This window comes from Oryctolagus cuniculus, chromosome 2, assembly GCF_964237555.1.
Source record: "Oryctolagus cuniculus chromosome 2, mOryCun1.1, whole genome shotgun sequence".
Taxonomy (NCBI): Eukaryota; Metazoa; Chordata; class Mammalia; order Lagomorpha; family Leporidae; genus Oryctolagus; species Oryctolagus cuniculus.
In genome coordinates this window covers 179,258,329-179,286,077 of record NC_091433.1, presented here as the reverse complement: position 1 = coordinate 179,286,077, position 27,749 = coordinate 179,258,329, and the positions used below count along the sequence as shown (strand labels likewise).

At 46.8% G+C, this 27,749-nt stretch overlaps 1 long non-coding RNA gene across 2 annotated transcripts in view; it reads right to left on the bottom strand.

Moving 5' to 3' along the window:
- The window catches only part of LOC103347828 (uncharacterized), a 316,501-nt gene extending 300,925 nt beyond the window's left edge, over positions 1 to 15,576 (bottom strand). For both annotated transcript variants that reach the window (XR_011386759.1, XR_011386758.1), the window contains exons 1-2: positions 15,475 to 15,576; positions 4,784 to 4,866 (exon numbers count right to left, since the gene is read on the bottom strand). This is a non-coding gene — a long non-coding RNA (uncharacterized lncRNA). The remainder of the gene's footprint in view (positions 1 to 4,783; positions 4,867 to 15,474) is intronic.
- Positions 15,577 to 27,749: the final 12,173 nt, after the last annotated feature.

Genomic DNA, 27,749 nt, shown 5'->3' with positions numbered 1-27,749 from the left:
AGTCAGATGACAGGAACCTTAGGTTCACTAAAAATCACCCGTCAGCCGGTTATTCACTCAACAAATGTTTACCCTGGGCCCCCACACCACGTGGGGAGTTGGTGGGGATGTCCCTGCCCTTCGATCCCCTGGAACTCAGGTTTGTGGCTACCTTCTCGGCCTCTGTCTGGCAAATGCTGCAGGACGTTCAGGGCAGGTTGAGCCTGGCACAGCCTTCCTGGGACACCAAAGGAAAATAGGCCTTGAAAGCAATGCGTGAGCCGCACCTGCTAGAAAGAAGCCAGGAAAGTGGAGCAGACACCTGGTGAGTCTGTTTCCAAACCATCTCTCTTTTTTGCCAGAGCTGCCAGGCTGCACTTTCCGCCCTTCCTTGCCATTGAGTTTATGTGAGTTCTGAGCAGTGGGAATACAGGTGGAACCGATAGACCCCAGAGGAGACTGTGGGGGACTCCAAGGCCCCAGGGGATGGAAAAGGCACCAGAAGGAAAGATCCTGACTAGAGAAGAGACTCCACAGCCCCAGCCACCGGCAACCCCACACTGGATATGAGGATTAGCCACTGAGATTGCGGGATTGTTAAAAAAATAGTTCACCTTCTGGGCCAGTGTTGTAGCATAAAGCCACCACCTGCAACACCAGAATCCCATATGGGAGCCAGTTCAAGTCCCTGCTGTTCCACTGCCAATCCAGCTCCCTGCTAATAGCCTGGAAACAGCAGTGGAAGTTGGCCCAAGTGTGGGAGGTCTGGGTGATGCTCCTGGCCCTGCCATTGTGGTCATCTGGGGAGTGAACCAATGGATGAGAGATATCTCTCTTTCTGGCTATCTCTCCCTCTCTAACTCCGATTTGCAAATAAATCTTTAAAAAAAATAGTTCACCTCCCCTAAGTAGCACAGAACGTGTGAGGGAAGGGGTGTTCCCAGAAAGTTGGCTTCATTGGTGCCAAGTGCATTCAGACCCACCCTCCTCCAAGCAGGGACATGACCAGCTGCAACGTTCAGTGCCTTCATCTCATTTGCAAGTGAAGCCTTGTTCTGGTCTGCAAATTCCATTCCCAGCTGTCTCAAAGACCAAAGGGGTCCATTCCACTTCCCAGAGAAAGGGAGGTTAAAAGCAGAGTCCATGGACACAGAAGCCAGGGGACTCCTGTGACCCTCAGGAATTCCTGCCTAGAAATCTCTGGTCATTCAAAGTCAGATATGAACAGAGGCTAAATCCAACTAAAGGTAAATTCTGGCCAGTGTCTGCAGTCATGATGAATAATTTGCAAAGGCAATCAGATTCTGATTATCCTTCTATCACAAGGAAACCTCACTGGCTACCTCCCACAAGCCTCTGTATCTCCCTTCTGGATGTCACTCCCAGAGAGTACTAATTTAGCCTGGGCCCCTGCTATGAAATGCAACCCAGCTGATATTCAAACATGCATAAACATCGTCATTTGCTAATAGTAGCTAATGGCTTTAATCACAGAATAAAACAAATCAATGATTAACCTTAGCAGTAGAAGTGCAACTTGGATTCAAAAATAATGAATTCACTAATGGTTCTTGCTGCCGTTAGTGCGTATATGTCAAGGTAAATGTGCAGAAATGTGCCCATTTGAAAATAGCTCATCTATTCACAAATGATCAGCTTATGATTCAAATTGGAACATGTCTTGAAGGAGGGTAATAAGTAACACATCTACCAAGTTAGCTTTAATTTATGAAGAAAACTAGGAAAGCTCATGTGTAGCCACCCCAACTCCCACCATGTGCCAGGTAGGTTTATGCCTGAAGCAAGAGGCAGGAAGCAGGAGAGGAACCCCTCTGGCTTGGTGAGCCCCGCTTCCAGCGGAGTAGGTAATTACATCAACCTGATGACGGCTCCAGCACAGGGATGCTTTAGTGCCGGGATTGCACTCTGGCAAAGGCCTGGGACCAGCCTGGGACCAGCCTGGGGAAGCCCAGGCAAGGTCATGCTCCTGATACAGGAGGTGACATTTGAGTTAGGCCTTAAAGGATGGGCAGAAGTTGCCAGACAGACAGAACGTGAAAGGCAAATACAAAAATGAAAGTAGAGAAACATGACATGCCCCTGTATGTTTATGTGGCTTCAAAGTCGGGGCTCTTAGCAGGGCAGGCGTGCCAGGCTGGGGAGCTGGAGTGAGCCCAGTCACAGAAGGCTTGGGGTGTACTGCCGAGATTCTTAGGATTTTCTAATTGACAATGAGAGCTGCTGGAGCACTGCCCCATAAGTAACTGGAAATAAGAAACACCAGCACAGAGAACATTATATGCTGCTAAAGCCAGTAGAAATAGACTTCATTCGAGGAAATGTATGTTTATATTGTTTGTCTCATATCATAAGCAACTACCCTAAGGGTCAAATGACTGAATAACTTTAGGGATTTGGGAAGGGCTGAGCTGGACAACCTCTAGGATGAATGCAGAGATTCCATAGGCTGGCCTGTACTTGGGTCATATTCAGTGTTATTTATAAGTATGATTTTTTTTGGTGATGTTCTGTTTTTAATGTAAAATCTAAAGAAGTGAAAGGTATTTTTAGAAACTGTAGAACATTCTCCTTTTTATGAAGAGTAATATGGTGATTATCTGTGGTTGTCTACCCAGAAGCCAATACCCTTCTTCCCTGCCAGAAGAGCCTTGACTTGTTCCAGGACCAAAGCTCCTTCCCCTGACTTGGAAAAATTCTGATTGGCAAAAGCTAACTTGGGCCGGTGCCATGGCTCAATAGGCTAATCCTCCGCCTGTGGTGCCGGCACCCCAGGTTCTAGTGCCGTCAGGGCACTGGATTCTGTCCCAGTTGCTCCTCTTCCAGTCCAGCTCTCTGCTGTGGCCTGGGAGTGCAGTGGAGGATGGCCCAAGTGCTTGGGCCGTGCACCCGCATGGGAGACCAGGATGAAGCACCTGGCTCCTGGCTTCGGATCAGTGCGGTGCACCAGCCACAGCACGCTGGCTGCAGCGGCCACTGGGGGGTGAACCAACGGAAAAGGAAGACCTTTCTCTCTGTCTCTCTCTCAGTGTCCACTCTGCCTGTCAAAAAAAAAAAAAAAAAGCCAACTTGGACATTGCATTCATTACTGGTAGTTCGTTTAGATGCAGTCCTGTGGCCAAATCCTGACCAATGATATGTAAGATGAGATCTGCTGGGGCTTCTGGATAGTTTTCCTTGCTGATAAGAAGAGGCACACTCGGCCAGCGCCGCGGCTCACTAGGCTAATCCTCTGCCTGCGGCACTGGCACACCGGGTTCTAGTCCTGGTCCGGGGCAACTTATTCTGTCCCAGTTGCTCCTCTTCCAGTCCAGCTCTCTGCTGTGGCCCGGGAGTGCAGTGGAGGATGGCCCAGGTTCTTGAGCCCTGCACCCTCATGGGAGAGCAGGAGGAAGCATCTGGTTCCTCGCTTCGGGTTGGTGCAGCGCGCCGGCCATAATGCGCTGGCCGTAGCAGCCACTTGGGGGGCGAACCAACGGAAAAAGGAAGACCTTTCTCTCTGTCTCTCTCTCACTGTCTAATTCTGCCTTTCCAAAAAAAATAAATAAATAAATAAAGAGGCACACTCTTGTTCTAGTTTAACAAGTATTAAGAGACTATCAGGTGGGAACAGTCTGAAGACAATGCCAGGTCCTTAACACATCAAACAAAAGATGACAGGAACCCAAATCTCCATTCATGGGTTAAGATACAAAAGTAACTGACTTGGAGAGACCCTACCTTCAGGTTTCTTATCTGAGATAACAAATCCCTTCTTGTGGAAAGCAGTTGAGTTCGCAGCATCCTCACACTCACAGGTGGCCTAGGGCAGGCCTGAGTCAGTTGGTACAAACCAGTGAGTGCTCCTATCTTGGTTGCTTATCCCAGCATTCATCCTGCTACGTCAGAGTCTGTCCTGTCAAATATTCCACTAATCCTTGCCTAGGAGACGTGCAGGAGTCTCTAGGCACGTGCCATGGGCCTCTGCGTGGAATGATTTCAGTTGAGCCACAAGTTCTGATCTTTACAGTTTCAAAGGTAAGAAGCAACCATTCATGGGTCCACTTATTAGTATTTATCAAGCACTTATGTTGTGGTATTCATTGTTCCAGATGCTGAGGAAGACATCTAACATATGTTTTTTTTTTTACTGCTGTACCTTATGGTGTATTAGAATATATATGACAATGGCAATACAAAATGGAAAATGTTGCCTAAAAGCAACCCCACTGAAGATTCAACGTCTGGCTGGGGTATTTAGGAAATATTTGATGAAGGACATTCAGGAAAGACTTCATTTAATCTGGATGTAGATGGAAGCATAAAAATGATTAACAGCGTTCATAATGACTAATGTTCTGAGTGCTGGGTCCAGGCAAGGCAGCTTTCTAAGTCCTCTACATGAATTAACTCTTCTCATCTTCACTACAGCCCTAGAAGCTAGGTATATTACAGATGGAGAAACTGAAACAAGAGAGATTAGATAATTACCTAAGGTCACATCCTTCTCAGGTTATAGAGCCAGCGTATGCACACTCAGGCAGCCTGACACGAAGGCCTGTGTTCCTCACTACTGCACAGGAGCAGGACTGTCTGGTGCAAAGAGGGTCATAAATAAAAGGCAGCAAAGGAAGAGGCTGTGAAATTGAGAGTTCAAAGGGAAATGTTGGGAGGCAGGGGATAAAAACTGGCTGGGACCAGATCTCGGAGTACCTGGAACGAGAATATAAGATCTCACTGTATTTGGAAAATGTAAAATGCCACTGCTGATTTTCAGATCTTGGAAAATGGGAATGACATTACTCACCTGTGTTAGCGACCAGTCTACCTGTAGGTTTGAGAACAGACTTGCCACAGGTACTTGTTGAGGCAGGAAGGCCTGACCTGGAGCTGTAACAGGAGCAGGGATAAAGAGGAGAGGCACGTTAGGGAATCATTAGGAAGCGATTCCATAATACTTGGTGATTCGTTGAGTATACAGAATAAAAAGCAGAGACAGACTCAGAGGGAACTCAAGTTTGAGGTTGGCGAGACAATTCAAGATAATACCAACAAGATGAGCCATTTGTTGGATCAGGAAGAGTCGATTCTGCAGGGCAGAGAAAGGAAGTTCGGCTCAACGACATCGGAAATGTTTGGAGCCGTAGCTTGGCTAGAAGACAATTAACAAGATGCCACATGTAAAAGCCACATGCCCAAACACACAGAACTGATCTGTGGGGTCACTGGAAAGCTAACCAGATAAAATAAAAAAACAAGAGCCTTATGCTACTGGGATAGCCAGATATATCCTAGCACCACCAATGACAGATTCACCATACCATTGCAAATGGTAGGTACATGGTGTCACAGTGACAAACAGTTACACTATGAACTAACAGATATACCAGACTACCGTAACAGACATTCTATGTCTGTTGAATTATTGAAAAATAATACAATGGTACCTTGTCATAATGACATATAGGTATCATCTATCAGAGTGACTCACAAATATACCAATTATTATGGCAGGTACACCATGTCATAGTGACACAATATCTTTGCATTGCCTTCTTTATTCTTTTTTTTAAGATTTATTTATTTATTTGAAAGCAGAGAGAGAGAGAGAGAGAGAGATCTTCCAACCACTGGTTTACTCCTCTAATTGCCGCATCAGCCAGGCTGGGCCAGGCCCAAGCCAGGAGCCAGGAGCTTCTTCCAGGTCTCCCATATGGAAGCAGGAGCCCAGGGACTCAAGCACTTGTGCCATCTTCCTCCACTTTCCCAGGAATATTAGCAGAGAAGTGGGTCAGAAAGCAGAACAGCCAGAACTTGAACTGGCACCCCAATGGGATGTCACACTGTGAGGTAGAGGCTTAACCTGCTATGCCACAGTGACAGCCTCCTTTTGCATTGTCTTTATAGACAATCAACCATGGTATGACCATGGCATCTATTATGTCATCATGACATACAGATACAGTCAACATGAAAGACAGAGAGAGAGAGAGAGAAAACTAGCCCATTGTAAGTCAGAAAAACATCTAAACAAGTAAAAGACACTCAGCAGCAGCATGACAAATTTATTGTGCCATGGTTTACAAGTGAGCTTGATAGCTTCCACTCCTGATGCAAGTGACATTATTTATGTACATAGTTATGAAGCTACTTGGTGGTTTAAAGCAACAGCAAAAATTTGCATTTTGTTCACATAGTCCTTCCAATAGGTGCTGAGAACTCTACTCAGATTAGTAGTCCCTGTGATGACTGGTGTGGCCATGATCTGGCCCCATTTCTGCATGGAGGTAACAGTCAAAGGGAAATGGTAAGCTCCTAGCTCCTCTGGATGGCAACCAAGTTTCTGTCACCACTTTATTCACCCTTTTTAAAAATGATGGTGGCATTACCTATGTATCAAACACCATTTCGAGTGCATTCACATTCTACTTCATCCTTGTATCAATGCTATGAGGTAAGAATATTATTCCTACTTTATTGGTAAAGAAAGTGAGGCATGAAGACTCCACACCCCCATGGTCAATGAAGCTGGAATTCAAACCCAAGCATCCTGGCCCCCAGATCCATGTTCTTTAATTAGCCTAGGATCCCAGCTCCTAACCTCTACACAAACACTGCCTCTGTATTTGATAGACCACTTTCAGCCGCAAACAACTGAATCCATTTCAGACCAGCTTGAACATTAACAGGAATGTATCAGCCTCTGTGACAGAATTAGATGTAGCCTCAGACAAAGCTGGATGTAAAGGTTTGAGGGATGTGAGCTGCACTTGTGTTTTCACTCCTGATATTTCAAATAAACTTTTTTGGCACTGATGCTCCTCTACAGATCTCCCTGACTGTTGCCAGATGGCAGCCCAAGCCCCAGACATACTTTTGGGTCCTAATCCAGAGAAAGAGACAGGCCACATATCTGCCTTTTTAAAAAAGATTTACTTATTTATTTGAAAATCAGAGTTAGAGACAGAGAGAGATCTTCTATCTACCAATTCACTCCCCAGATGGTCACAACAGCCAAGGTTGGGCCAGGTGGGAATCAGGAGCCAGGAGCTTCTCCCAAGTCTCCTACATTGGTGCAGGGTCCCAAACACTTGGGCAATCTTCCACTGATTTCCCCAGGCCATTAGCTGGGAGCTGAATCAGAAGTGGAGTAGCCAGGACATGAACCATTGCTCAAAAGGAACGCTGGCATTCCAGGCAGCGGATTTACCTGCAACACCACAGCACTAGTCTCATGTCTCTGCTTTAAATGGAAGTCTTTTGGGTGGCTTGCACTATGGTACGCTGGGTTTAACCATAACTTGTATGCTGGCATCCCATATTAGACTGCCGGTTCGAGTCACAGATGTTCTGTTTCTGATCCAGCTCCCTGCTAATGCACTTGGGAAGGCAGCAAATGATGTCCCAAGTATTTGGGCTCCTGCCACCCATGGGGCAAACCAGGATGGAATTTCTAGTTCCTAGCTTATGCTTGATCCAGATCTGATTACTGCAGCCATTTGGGAAGTGAACCAGCAGATGGAAGGTCTCTCCTCTCCCCTCCCCTCCCTTCCACTCCACTCCTCTCCCCTCCCTCTTCCCCCCTTCCAAATAAAGATTCCAGATGGTCCTTAATGACCTAAATTAAGTCATGGGACTCTCACCAAATGGATCTCTATGACCTTTGTGGAGATGGTCTGTGTCCATGGGATTCACTGCTCCAGTTAATCGAGGCCTAACCAACATGTGGGGAGAGAGGAAATCATTTCTAAACCAAAGGCAGGGCAGATTTCCTTATGGTAGAGAAAGGGGGGAAATAAATCCTGAGGTACAAACAAATGTCCATTAAGCCACCTTACTCTCACAATCTGTATAGTACCCAGAGCATAGTAAATGCACAGCAAATCTTTGCTATGTGGATAATGGATGGATGGATGGATGGATGGGCAGATGAATAGTGGATGAATGGTGGTTGGAGGGATGGATGGAAATTCATGATTAGGAGATACGAGTTGTGCTGGGACATATTCCAACCTTCAGCTACCACAAAGTCACAAAAATCGTGGAATCAGACGACGGGTGGGCTGACGTAGACACCTGGCCTGAACAGGACACACTTCCCAGTAGGACTCACAGCTTCGCCTGCAGAGTCTGCTCAGTGCCTATACTTAGGCTGTTAGTTTGGGTGACCATACTTGACTCTTGAATATAAGAGAGGAAGATTTATTTGCATCTCTCAGAGTTCACAGTGAGTCCAATTCTTCCCTTGAGAGGGAGAGTTACAGATTTTAATGCAAGGCTCACCTGACCCTTGGGTACAATCTGTGGAGACTACTGTGTTCCCAGCTTTGCTTGAAAGCCTCCTGCACTAGGGCTAAGGAGGTGTGAAATGATAAATTCTGGATTTGGTTTAAGTGCCTGAAGCACATGGAAGGTGACTGAGGAAGGAAAACATTTTGTCCATAAAAGGAAAACATCAATTTCCAGCATGAAAGGTAAAGGGTCAGGACTCACTCCATCCTCCTTCCCCTTAAATAAGTCAGTCCACTTATGCAAATAATTCAAGGCCCCTGCAGGCATGGGCACTTAGTGGCCCTGGTTCCTTAATGTCTCACTCCCACATGACAGCTCCATGAGGCAGTCCACCTGGTTCCCAGGGTTTTCCTTGGAGCTGACAGACAACACAGGTGGACTCAGTTTTCAAACTTGGCCTCAATATCCTCTGTAAGGCATGACTTGCAGTACTGATCCCTCACTCTAGGTCCCAGGTTGGCTCCAGTGCAAATTAGTTCTGATCATGTCAAACTCTAACCTTTGTCTCATATCAGAAGAGGCCAATGAGATAAAAAGGAAGATGTTGGGGGCTGGCGCTGTGGTGTAGCAGGTAAAGCCACCTCCTGAAGTGCCAGCATCCCATATGGGCACCGGTTCAAGTTCTGGCTGTTCCACTTCTGATCTAGCTCTATGCGGTGGACTGGAAAAGCAGTGGAAGATGTCCCAAGTCCTTGGGCCCCTGCACCCACGTGGGAGACCCAGAAGAAGCTCCTGGCTCCTGGCTTCGGATCGGCGCAGCTCCGGCCATTGCAGCCAACTAGGGAGTAAAGCAGTGGATGGAAGACCTCTCTTTCTCTCTCTGCCTCTCCTTCTCTCTCTGTGTAACTCTGATTTTCAAATAAATAAATAAAGCTTTAAAAAAAATTTTAAAAGGAAGATTCTTTGAATCACGGAAAGCTCTTACAGACAGTATTGTCAAAATCCTAATTGAGTAAGAAACATAAAACACAAATGAGCAAGTCACTTGCCCAGGGCCATATTGGGATAAACACAAGAACCAAAACAGAGGTGTCCCAACCTCCAGACCAGGGCTTTGCCACAACACTGCTGTACCTTCCATGCTTGGTCTTCTTTTTTTTTTTTTATTTGGACAGGCAGAGTGGACAGTGAGAGAGAGACAGAGAGAAAGGTCTTCCTTTTTTCCATTGGTTCACCCCACAGTAGCCGCCGTGGCCAGAGCGCTGCGGCCGGTGCACCCAGCTGATCCAAAGCGAGGAGCCAGGTGCTTCTCCTGGTCTCCCATGCGGGTGCAGGGCCCAAGGACCTGGGCCATCCTCCACTGCACTCCCGGTCCACAGCAGAGAGCTGGACTGGAAGAAGGGCAACAGGGGCAGAATCTGGCGCCCCAACCGGGACTAGAACCCAGTGTGCCGGCACCGCAGGCGGAGGATTAGCCTATTGAGCCGCGGTGCCAGCCCCGTGCTTGGTCTTCTAAAATCCCTGCACCTTCGTCCTACTGTGTACCTCTTGAGGATCCCACCATATGTTCACGTGTGGCTGTGTGTGTGCACACGCAGGCAAGAGGAAGGCATGACATGAAAGAGGACGTGGAGATTTCCAGAGGACATTTTCAGGGACATTCACAAACATTCCTTCACTAGCAGTTGCTACCTACTGAGAGAGATTAGAGAGAACTGAAAATACGACAGCCCACTTCCGGGCATTGGGACGCAAAGCTATTCCCACTGAAAAGTCAAGGGAAGTCAGCACTCAGCTCCCTGAATGTGGATTCTGAACAGCGCTCTCCCTTCCTCCTGCAGACGTGCCTCCCATTCTCCCAGCAGTGCTCACGTGAGCAGGCAAGCAAGGACCCGCGGTTAATGGCAGGGGAGATGAGGTGAAAATCTGCCATGCCCTCTTCTCCAGTGTCTCTGCCCTTATTTAAAAGCTATTTCATTAAATTAAAAGGCCCAACACACTTGTAACTATATTGAAAATCAAAGTCACTTAGGAACCTACAAAGAGGAGTTGCCTGGAATCTAGCTGGGAGAAAGGTACAGGGGTGGAAAGTGGTCGCCAAGGCTAAGGTGACTGTCAGTTTTTCCTGGTCATCCTTGCTGGCAAGGATGTGTGGCTGGACGTGGAGACTTTCTAGAACTACTGTAACTCCCAGGGGCTACCTGCCCACCACACAGTGAGAGGAGATGACTGGGTGCTAAGTAGGCAGTGGGACCATGGCGCCAACCACGCCTCGTAAGCTCGGCAACTTGTCTGTCCCTGGACAAGTACCTGCAGTGGACTGCATCAGCCTCATTCTTCCATTCTCCTCTCTGTACCCCTCAGGCGGCTTTACTCAGTATCAATGCTCAGGAAACATACTTCACTATGTTTAGTTCATTCTCTTCCTCCTTCCCATGAGTTGGAAGACCTGGCTTGTGATTCCCTTGTCCCACTGGGATATAACCCTGCGGTGAGTATGTCTATCTTACCTGCATTTGTGTCTCTACCCCTCAAAGGCAAATTCCATCCTTCTTATAGATCCTACTGCAGTGCCAGGACACAGAACACCCAAGCAAATAAGTGGATAAATTAAGCTTTCATATCAGTGCAAGCTCCTCTTTATGCGTCTTTCATAGTGTAGATTTCCAAAGAATGTTTGTCCACATAAATATCTGATCAGCCCTTCCTTCCAGAAAACCACCAGATTGAACACGGCAGTCCCGTGCTCAAAGCCACAGAGTCTTCACATGAAAATCTGGGACAAGAGATGAGCAAAGCCAGTTAGAGGCTCCTTGTCTGTGGGAGTGACAGTTTGTCCTTCCAAGTGCAAAGAAAAAGAAGTGATTTTGGGTCAAGGAATATCAGGCAATTAAACTCAGGAGGTCTTAGAAGTCAGCAGGGCCAAATTTCTAAGCAAAGTTGGAATACATTTAAAGAAGCAATGCTTAAAATCTCCAAAGATGAAAATAAATAGCTGAAGAATGATGTTTTGGAAACTTGGATTTAACTCAGCGAGTGACAGTTCAGCAAGATGAGCCGGGCAGGGAGACAAGGGGGTGAGCTCATCCTCTGGCCACCTACGGCACGACCCAGCCTGCTGCGGGCCAGAGAGGTGGAGGCTCCGATTGGCGTTTTAAAAGGTGGAGAGAAATGGATGTGATTCGGCTGACCCCAAGGTCCAGAGCAAAGACTTCCTTGGATAGCTAACGCGCCCTGTTCGGATAAGATGTGGTCTTGAGGTGGGGGTAGGGAGAGGCTAAAGAGGAAGGGTAGAAATGCAATTTGTAAAATCTTTGTATTGTGATAAAAATCCAATACAGTTTGGCTGAGTGAGGGCTTGAAATTTCATCAGTTCTGTGAACCATCCCCAGAGTAGAAGGAAAGGGGCTGGGTTTTATCATGTCAAAAAGTCAGCCAGGAAAAAAAAAAAAAAAAAAAACAGTCCTGCAGTCTGGGCACAGCCAAGCTGACATTTCAGCCCAGATGCATTCCTTTTAAGGGCCAGAATTTAAAGAATGTGCTTTTCAGCCTCTCCCACAAGCTCACACAGGCAAAGCGGAGGCAGAAGGAGCTGTGTGCGCAGCGAGATGGAGATGTGTTTTTCTCATTACTCTCAGACGCCGTCCAAAGCTGGCTCCCAGACTCCTCCTCCCTGGCACTTTTCCCAGACAGAGGGGCTTGGCTGCAGGGCTGCAGAGGGGAACGCTCTTCCGAAGGAGCATGAAAAGCTCAGTTTGGGGATCTACCTACCCCAAGGACTGGCTGACTACCCCCTGGTGAGGTTTTGTGTAGAAGTCAAAGGGGCAGGGGTGTCCTGCCTCAGAAACCAACCAGTCAGCCCGCCCACGTGTCCAAGGCTCAGGTCGGACCACTGCTCAAGGGGACCTGGCATGCGTGCATTCCTTCACTCATTCGTGTTACAAATATTTCTCAAGTGCTTCTCTTTACCCAAACACTTGCAAGAGAAATAGTGTCAGCCCTGAAACCACATCTCAAATGACCCACGTGGGATGTTTTCCAGTCACAGACTCCAACACTACGCTACACTCTGCTGTGGGCTCCTCCTGGGGTAAAAGGAGGGCACTGGGCACCTGAAGATGAGGACGACAACCATGGCCATCCTTGAGTGCTCTTGGCCAGTCAAGCAATAAGTATAAATTGAGCTTGCCCATGGGCCTATAGGCAGCAACAGATTTTGGGTTAGGCTTGGTGTGTGAGATTTAACTCTACAAACATGTTTGACAGGGAAGTCCCATCCAGAATACTGATAATCAGAAATCCAAAATCATCCCAAATCTTCCACACAATAGACTTTTCAGAGGAAGTTTATTGGTGAACATTTATTGTTATTGCTCAGTTAAAGCTGAACTTTTTCATTATAACAATAGGGGTCCTTCTGCTTCGAGCTTGGCAATATTCAGCTACTGAGAGGAAAGCATCTCCAGGTAATTTGACAAGTGATTTCTGCATTGGTACCAAAATTACATATAAAACTAAAGTCTAAGACAGCATTGCAACCAGCCAAAATGTCTCAGAAGCGCTTATTCTACTCAGTAGATATATTCACTGAGCACAGTGCCCGATGTGTATGTATTTTTCCCGTCTAAATTATTTCATAAACATCATTTGCATTTTACAGTGTAATTAATAACAGCGGGTCTCAATGCAATACTTATTCCCACATAAACTTATATGGCTTTTGAGGCACAAGCCATATTTTTTTGGTGTTTGTTAAAAGAATTTTGGATGCTAAAAAGCACAACTCATGGATATGAGCACAGGCACTACAATGCATACAACAAATACCAATTCTCAGTAGAACTCTAAGAGTAGTGGAAGTTCACACCCCTTTCCCTCCGATTAGCCCCCATCCAAATCAGGCCATAAGCCCTGCTTTCTAAACGTTAATGTTAAGATACTAATAGGTATAAGCTATTAATAGGTGTTGAGATATTAGCAGATGTTAAGATTGCAATAGGGTTTGTTTGTTTTTTTGTTTTGTTTTGTTTTGTTTTTTTGACAGGCAGAGTGGACAGTGAGAGAGAGAGAGAGAAAGGTCTTCCTTTGCCGTTGGTTCACCCTCCAATGGCCGCCGCGGATGGCGTGCTGCGGCCGGCGCACCGCGCCTATCCGAAGGCAGGAGCCAGGTGCTTCTCCTGGTCTCCCATGGGGTGCAGGGCCCAAGCACTTGGGCCATCCTCCACTGCACTCCCTGGCCACAGCAGAGAGCTGGCCTGGAAGAGGGGCAACCGGGACAGAATCCGATGCCCCACAATAGGGGTTTTGACATAGTATATTTCACTAGTCAACTAAGTTTAGAAAATGGTATATTAGACCCACCCAAACAAGCTGGGGTTTGTTTTTACTGCTGGTTTTAACATGCCTTGAATCCACTAACACATGATGTGACTCTCAAGATGGAAATGGATTATGCACCATTCTCTGCACCCCTTTTTTACCAGGGGATGCCACTCTTTTGTGGAAAATATTTTTATAGGGGACAGTTTCTTCATCCTTGATAATAAAAATTTTTAAAGATTTATTTAAATATTTGCTTATTTATTTGAAAGAGTGGCAGAGAAAGAAGGGAGAAGAGAAAGTGAGAGAGAGAGAGAGAGACTGTCTTCTATTTCCTGGTTCACTCTCCAAAAGGCTACAACAGCCAGTGTTGGGCCAAGCCAAAGCCAGGAGCCTGGAACTCCATCTGGGGTCTCCCATGAGAATGGTAGGAACCCAAACACTTGGGCCACCTTCCACTGCTTTTCCAGGCACATTATCAGGGAGCTGGAATAGAAGTGGACCAGCAGGGACTCAAACCAGTGCCCATATGGGATGTTGGTATCTTGGGGGAGGTAGCTTAACTTGCTGCACCACAGTGCTGGCCTCAGTCATACATCATCTTGGCCCTGCAAAATTTTCTTTGCCCCACCCACATAAAGATGGTCACTCTAATTTCTATACCACAGTACTCTGAATATAATACACTGAACCCCTACTGTTTTTATATCTTACATACACTTTTATATATCTAGACTTATATATATGGATATGCACATATCTGTCTCCCCTACTAAATGGCCATATCCTTCCAGACAGAAGGCCTTAGGCACCACTTATGTCCTCCCTGCCTGGTACATGGTCACCAGCCATTAATCTCAGTGGAAGCTAATAATGAATGGATGGATGGATGGATAACTGGGTGGATGGGTGGGTAGATGGGTGGGTGGATGCGTGGCTGGATGGGTGGGCGGGTGCCATTATGGAAAACTTCCTCTATTGAGATTTTGGGTATATTAGGCTTTCTATCTGGTGTATGACTAACAGCAACCATTTCATTTTGACACACTGTCATCTATGACTCAATGTCTGCATCAGATTATACCTACACAGGTGCCCTGTGATAATCTTTGTCAGGTTCTGTGCAATCCCTTGGTTGTACTTAAGGCTCTCTGTGGCCTGACAGCAACTGTTCCTGATCTTCTAACTTTCTACTGCTTCCTTTCAGAAACCCACTCTGCAGCCAAACAGCACAGGCCCACCCTCTCCAAACACCATGGACATTCCCCTTGCCCTGAGCATTGCCTGCCCAGTTCCCTCCATTCTCAATCTTATGACAAATTTTCACTAAAAGTCTATCAAGGGCTAAGCATCGCATGGTGTGTGAGAAGAGTAAGGTGTAGCTGCACTCCCAAGGATATAATGCCAGCCACATAAACAGAGAGACACCATACAATGCAGAACCTTCTATGACAGAGCCAAGTAGCGGGCATTATGTGAGCACAGCAACAGTGCTGAGTAAGACTTTCTGGTATACAAGCTATTTAAGCTGGATCATTCCTTGAAATGCATTTTACTGATGGGTGCAATTACCGAGTCTTAAAGGTAAGAATATAGCCTCCATTCTCTCCCTTTGCTTCTCATTTCTATAGAATAAACCTACAAGGCTGAACCATTAGGGTATCAGGCATCCTTGTCCATACATCTAACTGATGAGTTATATCCAAGGCTGTTCTGCAAATAATGGCCATGGGAGGTTAGAGAGTTAGGAAACAGCTTACCAGGTAGCCCAGCGCAGTATTGGTGATGGCACCTTAAATTGCTGTCAAACAAGGTGGAGACCATGACACCACCACTGCCCACACGTGAGCACAAAGCAGAGCTGCTTTAGTGGCAGGGTTAAAATTCTGTCTTTCAACAAACAGTTTAAGAACCGTTTGAGAAAAACTGTGAGTGCTAGGTTCTTACCTTCTGGAAATATCAAAAGAGCACCAGCTCGAAAGCTGGTCAGTGGGTGATGGTCTGGGGAGAAGAAAATTCCCCAGCAAGAGGGTGGCGACGTGGGGAGAAACACTCCTCATCGCTGCTCTTGATGTCACAGAGAGGGACACTGCCCGGGCAACCACAGAGAGCAGCCGCTCTGAGTCGCAGACCAGCTGAAGGCGGTTTAGAAATGTTGCAAAGCCACCTTGTTTCACTTCTATTTTCACACTAATATATGCACGGATGTCTAAATAAGCCTCAAAGAGCTTTTTTCAATAAGTATAAAATGGTGGTGCTAAGTTATAAAGCAGTATGGCCGGTTTAATTGGCAGTACTTTTTTTTCCTCAAAGGTACACAAAATTATGGTGTATCTTAAAATCAATAGCTCCTCAGACACCAAGAAATATGGAGGCTCCTTGTTTATCCAGTTAACCCGCTGAATCCTGACTGTAATTAAGTTTTCCCTGTATCTGTCACTCCAGTGGAGTTGAAAGCTTCTCCAGCCCATTAGCTATCCACCTGAGCTCTGGAAGATGTCAGTGTCCTTTGTGTTCTCTGGAAGGGAACAGTACAATGTGAAGAAAAACCTTTAATTTCTGGTTTCAGGGATTAGATGGGAATGACTTCATTGCTCTGCAGGCAGCAGTATTGATGGACTGGGCTTCACTCTGTGCAACAGATGTTCTCCCGGAGAAGATGTGTTTAATTTAGATTTTTTAAATTCAATTGTGTTCCCATAGAAAAACAGTTTGCTTAAGACATCACACACACACACACACACACACACACACACCTCACTTGAGAATGCTATGAACAAGAATCACACAACTAGTGAGGAGCACAGCCCAGGTCTCCATGCCGTTTTCTGCCCCTCATGCTCACCCCTGCTGTTTTGAAGGGCAATTATCTCTTTAGATTTACAAACCCAGAGAAACTGCGAACGCTTTCCGTGTTACCTCTTGAACATGGAGCAGCACGGTGTTCCTAACAACTATGTAATTCATGTATCTACAAGCCTCCACTCTCTGCTTTTGTGCCAAGAAATGGCAAAGTCAAAGCCAGATGCTCGGCCTCAAGGAGGGATTGCAGTTGATGGGATTTTAAAAAAGAGAAAATGGTCCAAGTTCAACGAAATGGTCTTCAGTCACAGTCTCCTAAGAGTGTTCTCTGGGAGGATTTTTCTCCTCCTGTCACTCTGAAAATCTTAATGGGTTTGAATTGATTCACTGAGCCTTGCCATTGAAAAGGAAAGGAAGTGTCAAGACTCTGGGGTTTCAGTCATGCATTTGGGGCCCAGGCCAAAGTGTACTTCAGAACTTTTAGGTCTGAAAGTGCCTGCACCATAAGAAATAAATCATTTGACAAGTCTTGCCATGCACCTGTAGAGTTTCCTGCCTCGCCTTGGCTCTCCCTATACAGAACGCAGGAGAGGCAGCCACCTTGGAATTCATTTTGAGGGAGCTGACCATGGCCATGAGGAGGTCAGCCGCATTCCTTAGGAAAAGGGGGGTCACTTAGCATCTTTTCTATTCCAAGGGCCTGGACTATCATTGCCGCAGGATCTGTGTGTCTGATGGCATCGTATCACCATCTGCAAACACCTTCACCATGGCAGAGAAATGGTGACTCCCAGCAGTGAGTGTGCATCCAGAGCCCCCTGCAGAGCCAAGCCCATCTCCTCAGAGCCACTGGCAGGGGCCCCTGGCGCTCGCTCGCAAGAACCTCTCTCTCTGGGAGCTCTCTGCTGCCTAGCAGTCACCTCCTCTCATTCCAGAGGCCAGGCCAGATCTTGCTTGAATCAGAGAAGTGGGTAGAGAAGGGCTATTGGATGAGGCCTTGTACTGCTGAGTGTTTACAGCTCTATGGGAATGACGGGCTCTTCTTAAGCAGGCATACACCCAACTGCAAGAGCTTCTCTCCTCTCCTCTCATGCATGCTCTTTGGATCTCACAGCAGGAAGGAAAACATGCCCTGAAGGTCAGGAGCAATGCTAGTGAGTGAGTGAGGCAGGGACCACAAGTGTGGGCCAGGGCCGTGGAAAGCAGTGAGGGCATTCTCCTGAGGATCGGGGACCATGCACTCAGATTCTGTCCAGTTAAAAAAAAAAAAAAAGGACATCACGTCCTCACTTCCCCAAAACAGGAGTTGGTCCCACACGGCTCGGGGCTGCTCCAAGCCTCCCTCCCCACCAGGAGGGGACAGGAACAGACACAGGAAACAGAGCTTTCAAACCAGACCTCCTCCTCCTCCTCCACCTTTCTGCACACAACACTCCGTGGGCCCCTCAAATTCCACAGCCACTTGTCCAAGTGCCTCGTCCAAGCTCAGGCTTCAAAATAGCCCATTGCTGTGAAGACCTCAGCTCTGTCTGGCCTCTCCCTGAGCCAAACATGCCCCATGTCAAGGCTGGCAGCTGAAAAAAAAAGACCTATACCTCACATGTCTGATTTAGAGATTGCCCAGGGAGTGTCCCACAGCTGGAAGGCCAAGTGCCATAATTGGCTGCTTGGTCTGAGGCCAAACTATCAGGCAACAACACTTCCTGCTAACACGTTGGGTGTTTCCAACCTAGAATTACTTATTCATGAAGTTATTTGGACCAAAATGCTATACAAGCTTTTTCATTTCCTTACCTCCCCTGATAATCTATCATTGGAATTATACATTTGATTCCCAATTATAAGCTAAGACTTACCCCCAGAGCCCTAATATTGTCTTAGTAAATGCAGAGTTGAACCCAAAACAAAGCCAATAAAGAAGGCAACTAAAATTCCTTGGCACCACTGTGCAGTTTGAGTCTTATTTAAAACAACTATTCATTTTAATGACTGTTCAAGTTTTATTTTCATAAAAATGTGTTTTACATAAGCCCCAAAGTTTCATATACAATTAATTCCCCTCACAAAGAACTTGTGTTTCAAACTCAGAATGGTCATGCTGGTCTCCATGACCGCGGAGCTTGTTTCTTTCAAGTTGTAGTTGCCTTTTTAACACTGTAATTAAGCTTGGGGGGGAAATCATAATGCAAACCAAATAAATCCTGCCCTTCATACAATTATGTATGGTATGTGGTGAGGAATAAAATGATCTGGGCTTTGTTCATCTTAAAATACACTTGGCAGCCACTTCACTTAATAAGCTCCTTTCTCTTTCTGAGAACAAGAAAGTCATGAAGTCCACACAATAATGGGGGAATGCTGGCAGCTCTGGAGGGAAGTGACAACATCCCGTGGTAGAGACCAGTACAGAGGGGTTCTGAACACCGTCCTGATCTGGCTTCTCCACCATCCTGAGTGTATCTTGTCTTTCAGTTTATTTCTCTAGGTCTTGTTTTCCTCGTTGTCTCCATCGTTGGTAGACCTGAACTTTTAGGAGGTGAAGAAAGCCATGGCTGAGACGGCTTGCAAATCCTCATTCTCCTTTAGGACTTCACTGAGTGCAGCCAGCCTGCTCAGCCCTCTTCCTTGCTAACCCCCACATCACGTGGAACCTGGCATGAAATCCAGTCCTGTTGGAATGCCCCTGCAGTCTCCGAGGGTCGGGGGGTGTCTGCACTCCACACCCCATGAGCTTTCTCTGCATCTGCCTTGACCAGTCCCAATTAGGAGTAAGCTACCCACTCTGCTTCTTCCCCATCCTGAGTTCCCAGGCTCTGGAGCACTGCTGGGAAAGCTGTAGATCAGGGTCAACTCCCAGGCTCCCCTCACCTGATCTACTCTCACTCCCACTGCCAACAATCAGAACTTCTAACCTAGATCATGCCTCAAAGTGCCCAAAATTCCTACCATTTACAGGTTACGCTCCACCCAACCCAAATAACACCACAAATAGAGTGGTTGATCTGCAATGCCCATTTGATCATGTCACACTTCCAGCTTACGGACTCTTGTAATCCCCATTGTTAATCAGTGTTGAGATGAACCACTCCATGGACTTTCAAGCGCCTGGACCCCACCATTTTTCCAAAGTTGATTTTTTTTTCTGCCCTCTTCCTATTTATATAGTATATTAGGCAAATTGGATTACTCACTGATCCTTGCAAATAGCCTTTGAATTCCTGCCTCCAAGCCTTTTTGATGCTGTTCCTTCTATTTAGAAGGCCAAATCAGTATCTATTTGCTTATATCCTGCTTACCATTCAAGACTTGGCTCAAATGCCACTCCCTCCCCTTCCCAAGAAGGCTTTTCTCTCCCATATTAACTCTGCAAAACCATAACACAGCTCACTTAGAGCTCTTTGCCTGTGTCAACAACCAGTAAGAGGCTCCCCAATCCCTACCTGGCATTCCTGCTGTTGATGAGTGTGCCTCACCTGGCATGCTGATCTGAACACTCCTGGAGGGCAGAAGCCACATCCTATTAATCTTTCTACTTCTCCTGTCTGGTGAAGGAACTTGCATTTAATAGGCATTAAATATATATTTGTTGACAAAATAACTGAACGAAAGACTTCCCTGGAGTTTATTCTGCATGGAGGAAGGGTAGAGAAGTGAGGTGGCTTATTGTTGTAGATGATGCTTAGCACTTTATCCACAGTGGAGGAGGAAGCAATCCTTGAAGTCTCAAATTAAATGCCACTTCTGCCATGTGAGACAAGGCCTTCTGTTCTATACACTGGGTTCCCTACACTGTGCACTCTAATACACACTACACACACACAAACAAACACACCTGCCGTGAGTGGTGATGCACAGTGGGAGGCTGGGCTGGAGGAGACACTTCATCCCCATTCCTGGTGTTTTCCTCCATAGAACACCTGTCTCCTCCAGCATCACATCCTGGCTTATCTCATTTATACTGCATTTATTCTGATTAGTGACCTTGGAAGGGCAACATGGGTCTGGAAAGCCCTGGCCCTCCTCCTCCTGCTTCTTCATCATGTAAGCCAGCTCTCCACAGAAAGCCATCCTGTGTGTGGCTACTGATCCATGTTTTATCCAGAAGCAGGCTCTTCTTTGGCAAGTAGGAGACCTGCCCCAGTCTAGGCTGCCTGGGTCTGGTAGATGAGCTGTTTAGACCCTGAGATTCAGTACTAAGAAGCCCACTACATTCCTCCAATTGCAGCTTCCTCATTAATTTGAGTGATAGTTTGATTTCCCATTTGCCTTATATTTTATTTAATTGTTCAGTTGTTTCAGATGATCTTGTAAGAGAAAGACTTATTCATTAGACCTTCTAAAGACTCCAATTCCATCCTCTCCTAACTACTCATTTAATCATCACTCTTCCACTCCAGATCCCTATGAGGACTGGCACATCTCCCTTTTTCAATGATACCCAGAGCAATGATTGGTAAAGTAAATGCTAAACACCAATAAGTGTTGGTTTAGAGGGGGTCGTTAATTAATATTACTGAGAACAATTAGGAGGACAAAAGAATGAAAAGGAGGAAATAAAAAGGAAGTGAAGAAAAAAGAAAGGGAAGAAGGTCTACCAGAAAGGGATTGGAGAGGAAGATAAGAGAAGAGAAGAGAAGAGAAGAGAAGAGAAGAGAAGAGAAGAGAAGAGAAGAGAAGAGAAGAGAAGAGGGGAGGAAGGTGATAACAAGGAGGGAGAGATGAAAGAAAGGAAATGGGGAGTTGAAAAGGAAAAAGGAGGAAGACAAAGGTAAACCAAGTCAGGGAAAAAATGTTTCCAAACTACAGCCTGCATCCACAGCTGGAGGGTCCAGGAAATGAGAGGAAGACCATGGCCTGGCCCTCCTGGCCCCTCACCCTTTTTCCACCACCTCAGGGGGGCCTCCCGTCCCACCCCCTCCTACCTTCCTTGAGCTTTTTTGAGCTTCTTTGAACAATGAGTGCTCACCTTCCTGCCTGTCTGCCCTTGGACCACTTGGAAGAGGAACTAAGATGGACACAAGTGAAAGTGCTTTGGGAGAAGGAAACCTCACCCAAGAGAGGGGATAGTCATGGCCAGAAGCTGCTTCCAGGAACTCCAGCCTCATGTGTGAACCCAGGGATCATACCCCTACCCCAACCCTGTACAGCTCAGGCCCTACCCAGGAAGCTAAAAGAATACCCCACTCCAACAGAGCAGAAGCCGCTGGCTCCTCCCACCACCCCTTCCCCAGACCCACTCCTTCCTTCCTCCCTCAAGTTCCCCCTTACTGTCCAATTCTCATTATCCTTTTGCTAATTGAGCAGAGCTGGGCATTTGATCAAAACTATTGGCTCTCTAACTCATCCAGATGCACCACAAGTGGAGAAATTTAGGGCTATCCTGACACAATATCTGTGGGCTACATCCTCGGTGAGCTCTTGGCTGCCCCTGGAACCTAGACACAGCTTGTTTCAAATTGTGTTTAGAAGGAAACTGAGGCCTAATGTAGGTCTTCCTTCTGCTTCTCCACCTCCCCTGATTCCAAAGTCTAAAGAAAATGGGCATGAGCATTTCTCAGGAAATGAGCAGATAAATTATGCTTCATGTGTTTGTATGAACCTGTATCATCAACCAGCACTCATGAACGAAATTTCCTGGCATTCCAGCATGGTGGAAATTTCAAAGAGAAATGCAGCTCTTCTGATAAGAAACATGTCATCATGTTTATGCTCAAGTTGCCTGACCCCTAAAATGGCCTTTCAATACTTACAGCTGCCCTGTGCATTGACAAGGACGCTTACCATTGTTGGTATTATCAAACCCTCCAAGCTTCCTCTCTCTGGGCTTCAGAGAACATAAATGAAGTGCTCTCTGAGTCTGCTTGGGTGGCCCTAATAAAGTAGCATGGGCTGGTGGCGTAAACAATAGAAATGTAATTTCCCACAGCCCTGGAGGCGAAAAGTCAAAGATCAAGGTGTCTGCAAGATAGGTTTCTTCTGAGGGCTCTCCCTGTGGCCTGAAGATAGCCTTCCTCCCTGTGTTTCTGTGTCCCAATTTCGTTTTATGAGGACTTCAGTCATGTTGAATTAGGGTCCACTCTAACGGCCTCATTTTCACTTCATCACTTCCTTACCAACCCTCCCTCCAAATGCAGACACATTCCTGGGGGCTGGGAAGACACAGTTCAGCCCATAACACAGCTGGTCCCAAATCCTCTTCTCAAGCCAGACCAGAGTGGCTGGGAGGGAAAAATAAAGAGCTTCCAAGCTCTATCAAGAATGTAGACATTTTTACAAACTTCAGGAGCATAGCCACAGCCAGGATCTCTCAACTGCACAGCCCTTTAGGGAAGCTGAGTTGGAACAAACTGTCTACCCAATTATGAGGCTACCCAGTTCCGAGGTGCCGAGAAGGGTCGAATGGCTGCTTCCAGGGAGAGAGTAGCCCCACAGCCCCAGGCGTGTGAGGCAGCACCTGGGATGTCCACCCTGGGGGAAAGGCTACGGACTTCACGACTTAGTCCCAGTGACCTCACACTCCTCTCCCGTAAATGAAGACCACTGGGTCTACTTCACTGAACCACATGCAGATTGAGTGGGGACATCGACATTCAGTCTAACACAGTGCCTGGCCCCCCAGTAAATGCTCAGGACCCCTTAGCCAGAGCAGCAGAAGTAACCACACAGGGGAGTGGGGCTGGATTTTTTTCACCACTCCCAAAATCTATCCTGGATTTTCCCACTTGTGTTGCCTTGCTCCTACTTTCCTGTCCACGCCACACAGATGCCCCCTCCTCTTCTCTGGGTCACTCAAGGACCAGCTCCAGCCCTGCTTCATCCCATGTGGATTTCCAGAGCCCTCCACTGCCCAGAATCTCTCTGTCTCTGGGCTGCTGTAGTAGCTCAGGCTGGCAGGGCCTCCATCTGGCACTGGGCTCCTTGCAGGCTTTGTCTTCACGGGTACCCTGGAGACTTTGTCTTCGCCTCTTCCTGTTGTCCTCCAACACACCGCACTGGCGTCCCTCTGGGTCCTTGCTCCCATGACGCCCACCCAGGGCACTTCCTACTGCCCTGAAATCCACCTGCAAGGCCTGCCTGATGCCTCCCTGACAGCTGGGCATCAGTCAGAGGACCCTTGTCTCCCTTTGTAATCCTGGCTGTCACTCACTCAGTGCATTCTCTGTGCCAGGCCCCTTTCCAGGGGTTCTGCCACACACTGGCACCAGGTGCCAAGCACAGTGACCCCATCCGCACTCAGGAAACTGTGGTTCCAGGTTAAGTGACCAGCTTCTGGTCACAAGATCAGGAGGGAAAGAAGTTGCGTCCTTCTAAGTTGTCTGGCTCCAAAGACAGCTGTTTTGCTACCACACCAGGGGTCTCAAATGAGAAAATGGAAACATGAATCGTGGTGGGGGGGGCTAGAAAAGGATAAACTACTGCTACACACAATATGTGATATGAGCAAAGGCAGCCAGAGACAACCTGTAAACGTAGAACTCAGTGTATGCAAAGGTCAGGAGCAGGTAATTCTACTCTCCATCGACAGAAGCTTGAATAGTGGTGATTTCTGAATGGGAGGAGAGGACTGACTTTGAAGGAGCATGAGGGAGCCTCCTGGACTGGTAGAAATACGCCTTATACATCTGGCTGGTTTTTGAGCAAATGTGTGTGTATGTGAAAATTCATATACTACACCATATATGTATGTTATACCTCAATAAAAAATTTTTTAAACATCTCAGGGAGGACATATGTAGTTTTTTAAAATATATTCAATATTATAATTTCATATTTGGAAACCAGGAAAAAAACACACTGTATTGCTTTTGAAACACAAACTTTAAAAGAAGTTTCAAGATTTACATGCATCTCCAAAGCAGACATATGTTTAAAAGACTGAGACACACTGCACTGCACCGATCACATTCTGCCTCCATTCCTGGTGTTCCTCTGGCTACCCTGCTAGACACAGCATCTTTGAAGCAAGGTGCCACGGTGGAGTGAACACGGCACAGGGCTTGTGTGGCACACAGGACAGGTCCCACCACCGGGTGGCTGGCCACCTCTGCCCTCCAGAATTCATCCCATGATGAGAGTCAAAGAATCCAGGTTCCAGGCTGCTCCTCCCAAACCTGTCCATCATTAAGCCCCATTTTACAATTCTGGAAAAGACAGGAAAACCTGGCCCTGGAACAGGGAGGCTGCTCAGCAGGCCTGGCAGGGTGCTGCACCACTGAGGGTCTAACTCCACCCTGGTAATCACAGGAAATTTCTCTAGCCAATGCCTTTGCCCCCATGCCAACTCCAGGCACAGAGAAGCTGCTGGAAGCTGCTCTTGCAGGCAACAGCCTTTGCTGTTCTTAGGACAAAGCCCTCAGTTTGTGCGGCAGGAAGCTTAGAGCATTCACATTGCCATCCCGTCATGCACTCTCAGGGGAGAAGAGGGAGTGTGAGCCAGGCAGGGAAAGCCCAGCACGTGCTCACAGACTCAGAAGGCATTCACAGGGCTCCTCCACTTTCCTAGGTGCTCATGAAGAGAAGGGTAGCATGCAGGGATCTTGCCATTACCAATCAACCAGGGTACAAATTTCTCTCAAGAGCTCATTGTTTGGCCGGCGCCGTGGCTCACTAGGCTAATCCTCCGCCTTGCGGCGCCAGCACACCGGGTTCTAGTCCCGGTCGGGGCGCCGGATTCTGTCCCGGTTGCCCCTCTTCCAGGCCAGCTCTCTGCTGTGGCCAGGGCGTGCAGTGGAGGATGGCCCAGGTGCTTGGGCCCTGCACCCCATGGGAGACCAGGAAAAGCACCTGGCTCCTGGCTCCTGCCATCGGATCAGCGCGGTGCGCCGGCCGCAGCGCGCCGGCCAAGGCGGCCATTGGAGGGTGAACCAACGGCAAAGGAAGACCTTTCTCTCTGTCTCTCTCTCTCACTGTCCACTCTGCTGTTAAAAAAAAATTAAATAAATAAATAAATAAATAAATAAAAATAAAAAAAAAGAGCTCATTGTTCACTAAGGTGATGATGGAGAGGATGAAGCATCTCTGGGGGCAGATAATGCTCAGCTCCTCAAATAACCAATGTCACACACATCACTGGAGGGAAAATGCAGAAGCTACTTTGCTCTCTGTTAGGGGCACAAAGCACGGGCCCACGGTCCCTTCCTGCAGTCTTCGCTTCGTATCAAAGCTCATAAAAGCTTCTGGCAAGTTCCAGTCCAGCCTCTACTCTGAGTTACAGGTAGAGCCCAAGACATGCTCCAGCTCAGTGAGGCTCCGGAAGGCTCAGACTGTTGCCTTACCACAAAGGTGCAGCCTCATCTTTGTTAGATTCTGGAACATTCTCAGGCTTCCTCTCTTTGCTCCATGTCTCTCTTTTAGAGAAGTCAGAGAAACTCCAGGAAGTGATCATGAGCTCGTGGAAGTCCAGCCTCTGTAGACCCTTGATCGTTAGTGATTAGGACCAAGAGGACAGGTTCATTGGCTGATTCTCTGTGAACATCACAAGAGGGACCAAAAGCAATCAAGCAATGACGACACAAGAAGAAAGGGAGATGGCAGCCAGGAAAGTCCTGTCTGAAGAGTCTCCAAAGACTGACAAAGAGTTCCTTGGGGATCTTCTAATCCATCCCTTTCTTTCTCGTGTTTGTGGATGTCCCAGAGAAGGGCAGTGGCCAAACTCATCCACTTAGAGATAAGGTGGGAGGGTCCCAGAGCTCACAGGCCAAGGTCAAGAGCACCTCCCTCTTGCAAGAAAGCTTTGCTTTCTAGGTAAGTCTATTTCAGTGCTTCTTTGTACCCAAGTTTTTGTGGGTTTTTTTTGTTGTTGTTGTTGTTTTTTAAGATTTATTTATTTATTTGAAAGTCAGAGTTACACAGAGAGAGGAGAGGCAGAGAGAGAGAGAGAGAGAGAGAGAGGTCTTCCATCCGATGGTTCACTCCCCAGATGGCCAGAGCTGCGCTGATCCGAAGCCAGGAGCCAGGAGCCTCCTCCAGGTCTCCCACATGGGTGCAGGGGCCCAAGGACTTGGGTCATCTTCCACTGCTATCCCAGGCCACAGCAGAGAGCTGGATCAGAAAAGGAGCACCCAGGACTAAAACCGGTGCCCATATGGGATGCTGGCGCTTCAGGCCAGGGCGTTAACCCACTGTGCCACAGCGCCGGCCCCTGTACCCAAGTTGTTTTTTTTTTTTTAACTTTTGTTTAATGAATATAAATTTCCAAAGTACGGCTTATGGATTACAATGGCTTCCCCCCCATAATGTCCCTCCCACCCGCAACCCTCCCCTTTCCCATTCCCTCTCCCCTTCCATTCACATGAGGATTCATTTTCAATTCTCTTTATATACAGAAGATCAGTTTAGCATACATTAAGTAAAGATTTCAACAGTTTGCTCCCATACAGAAACATAAAGTGAAAAATAATAGATGATTTTTTAAATGATGATGAAATCAGATCAGACCTATTGTCATGTTTAATCCCAGTGAGAGTCAAGTTGGGAATTGCTAATTTCTTCTTTTTTTTTTTTTTAACAGAAGATCAGTTTAGTATACATTAAGTAAAGATTTCAACAGTTTGCACCCCCATAGAAACACAAAGTGAAATATACTGTTTGAGTACTCATTATAGCATTAAGCCTCAATGTACAGCACATTAAGGACAGAGATCCTACATGAGGAGTAAGTGCACAGTGACTCCTGTTTTGACTTTACAAATTGACACTCCCGTTTATGGCATCAGTAATCTCCCTATGCTCCAGTCATGAGTTTCCAAGGCTATGGATGCCCCTTGAGTTCTCTGACTCTTATCTTGTTTAGACAAGGTCATAGTCAAAGTGGAGGTTCTCTCCTCCCTTCAGAGAAAGGTACCTCCTTCTTTGAAGACCTGTTCTTTCCACTGGGATCTCACTCACAGAGATCTTTCATTTAGGTTTTGTTTTTTTTTTTTTTGTTTTTTTTTTTTTTTTTGCCAGAGTGTCTTGGCTTTCCATGCCTGAAATACTCTCATGGGCTTTTCAGCCAGATCGGAATGCCTTTAGGGCTGATTCTGAGGCCAGAGTGCTATTTAGGACATCTGCCATTCTATGAGTCTGCTGAGTATCTCACTTCCCATGTTGGATCACTCTCCCCTTTATTTATTCTATCGGTTAGTATTAGCAGGTACTAGACTTGTTTATGTGCTCCCTTTGACTCTTAGTCCTTTCATTATGATCAATTGTGAACTGAAATTGATCACTTGGAATAGTGAGATGGCATTGGTACATGCCACCTTGATGGGATTAAATTAGAGTCCCCTGGTATGTTTCTAACTCTACCATTTGGGGCAAGTCAGCTTGAGCATGTCCCAAATTGTACATCTCTTCCCTCTCTTATTCCTACTCTTATGTTTAACAGTGATCACATTTCAGTTAAATTTCAACACTTAAGAATAACTGTGTATTAATTA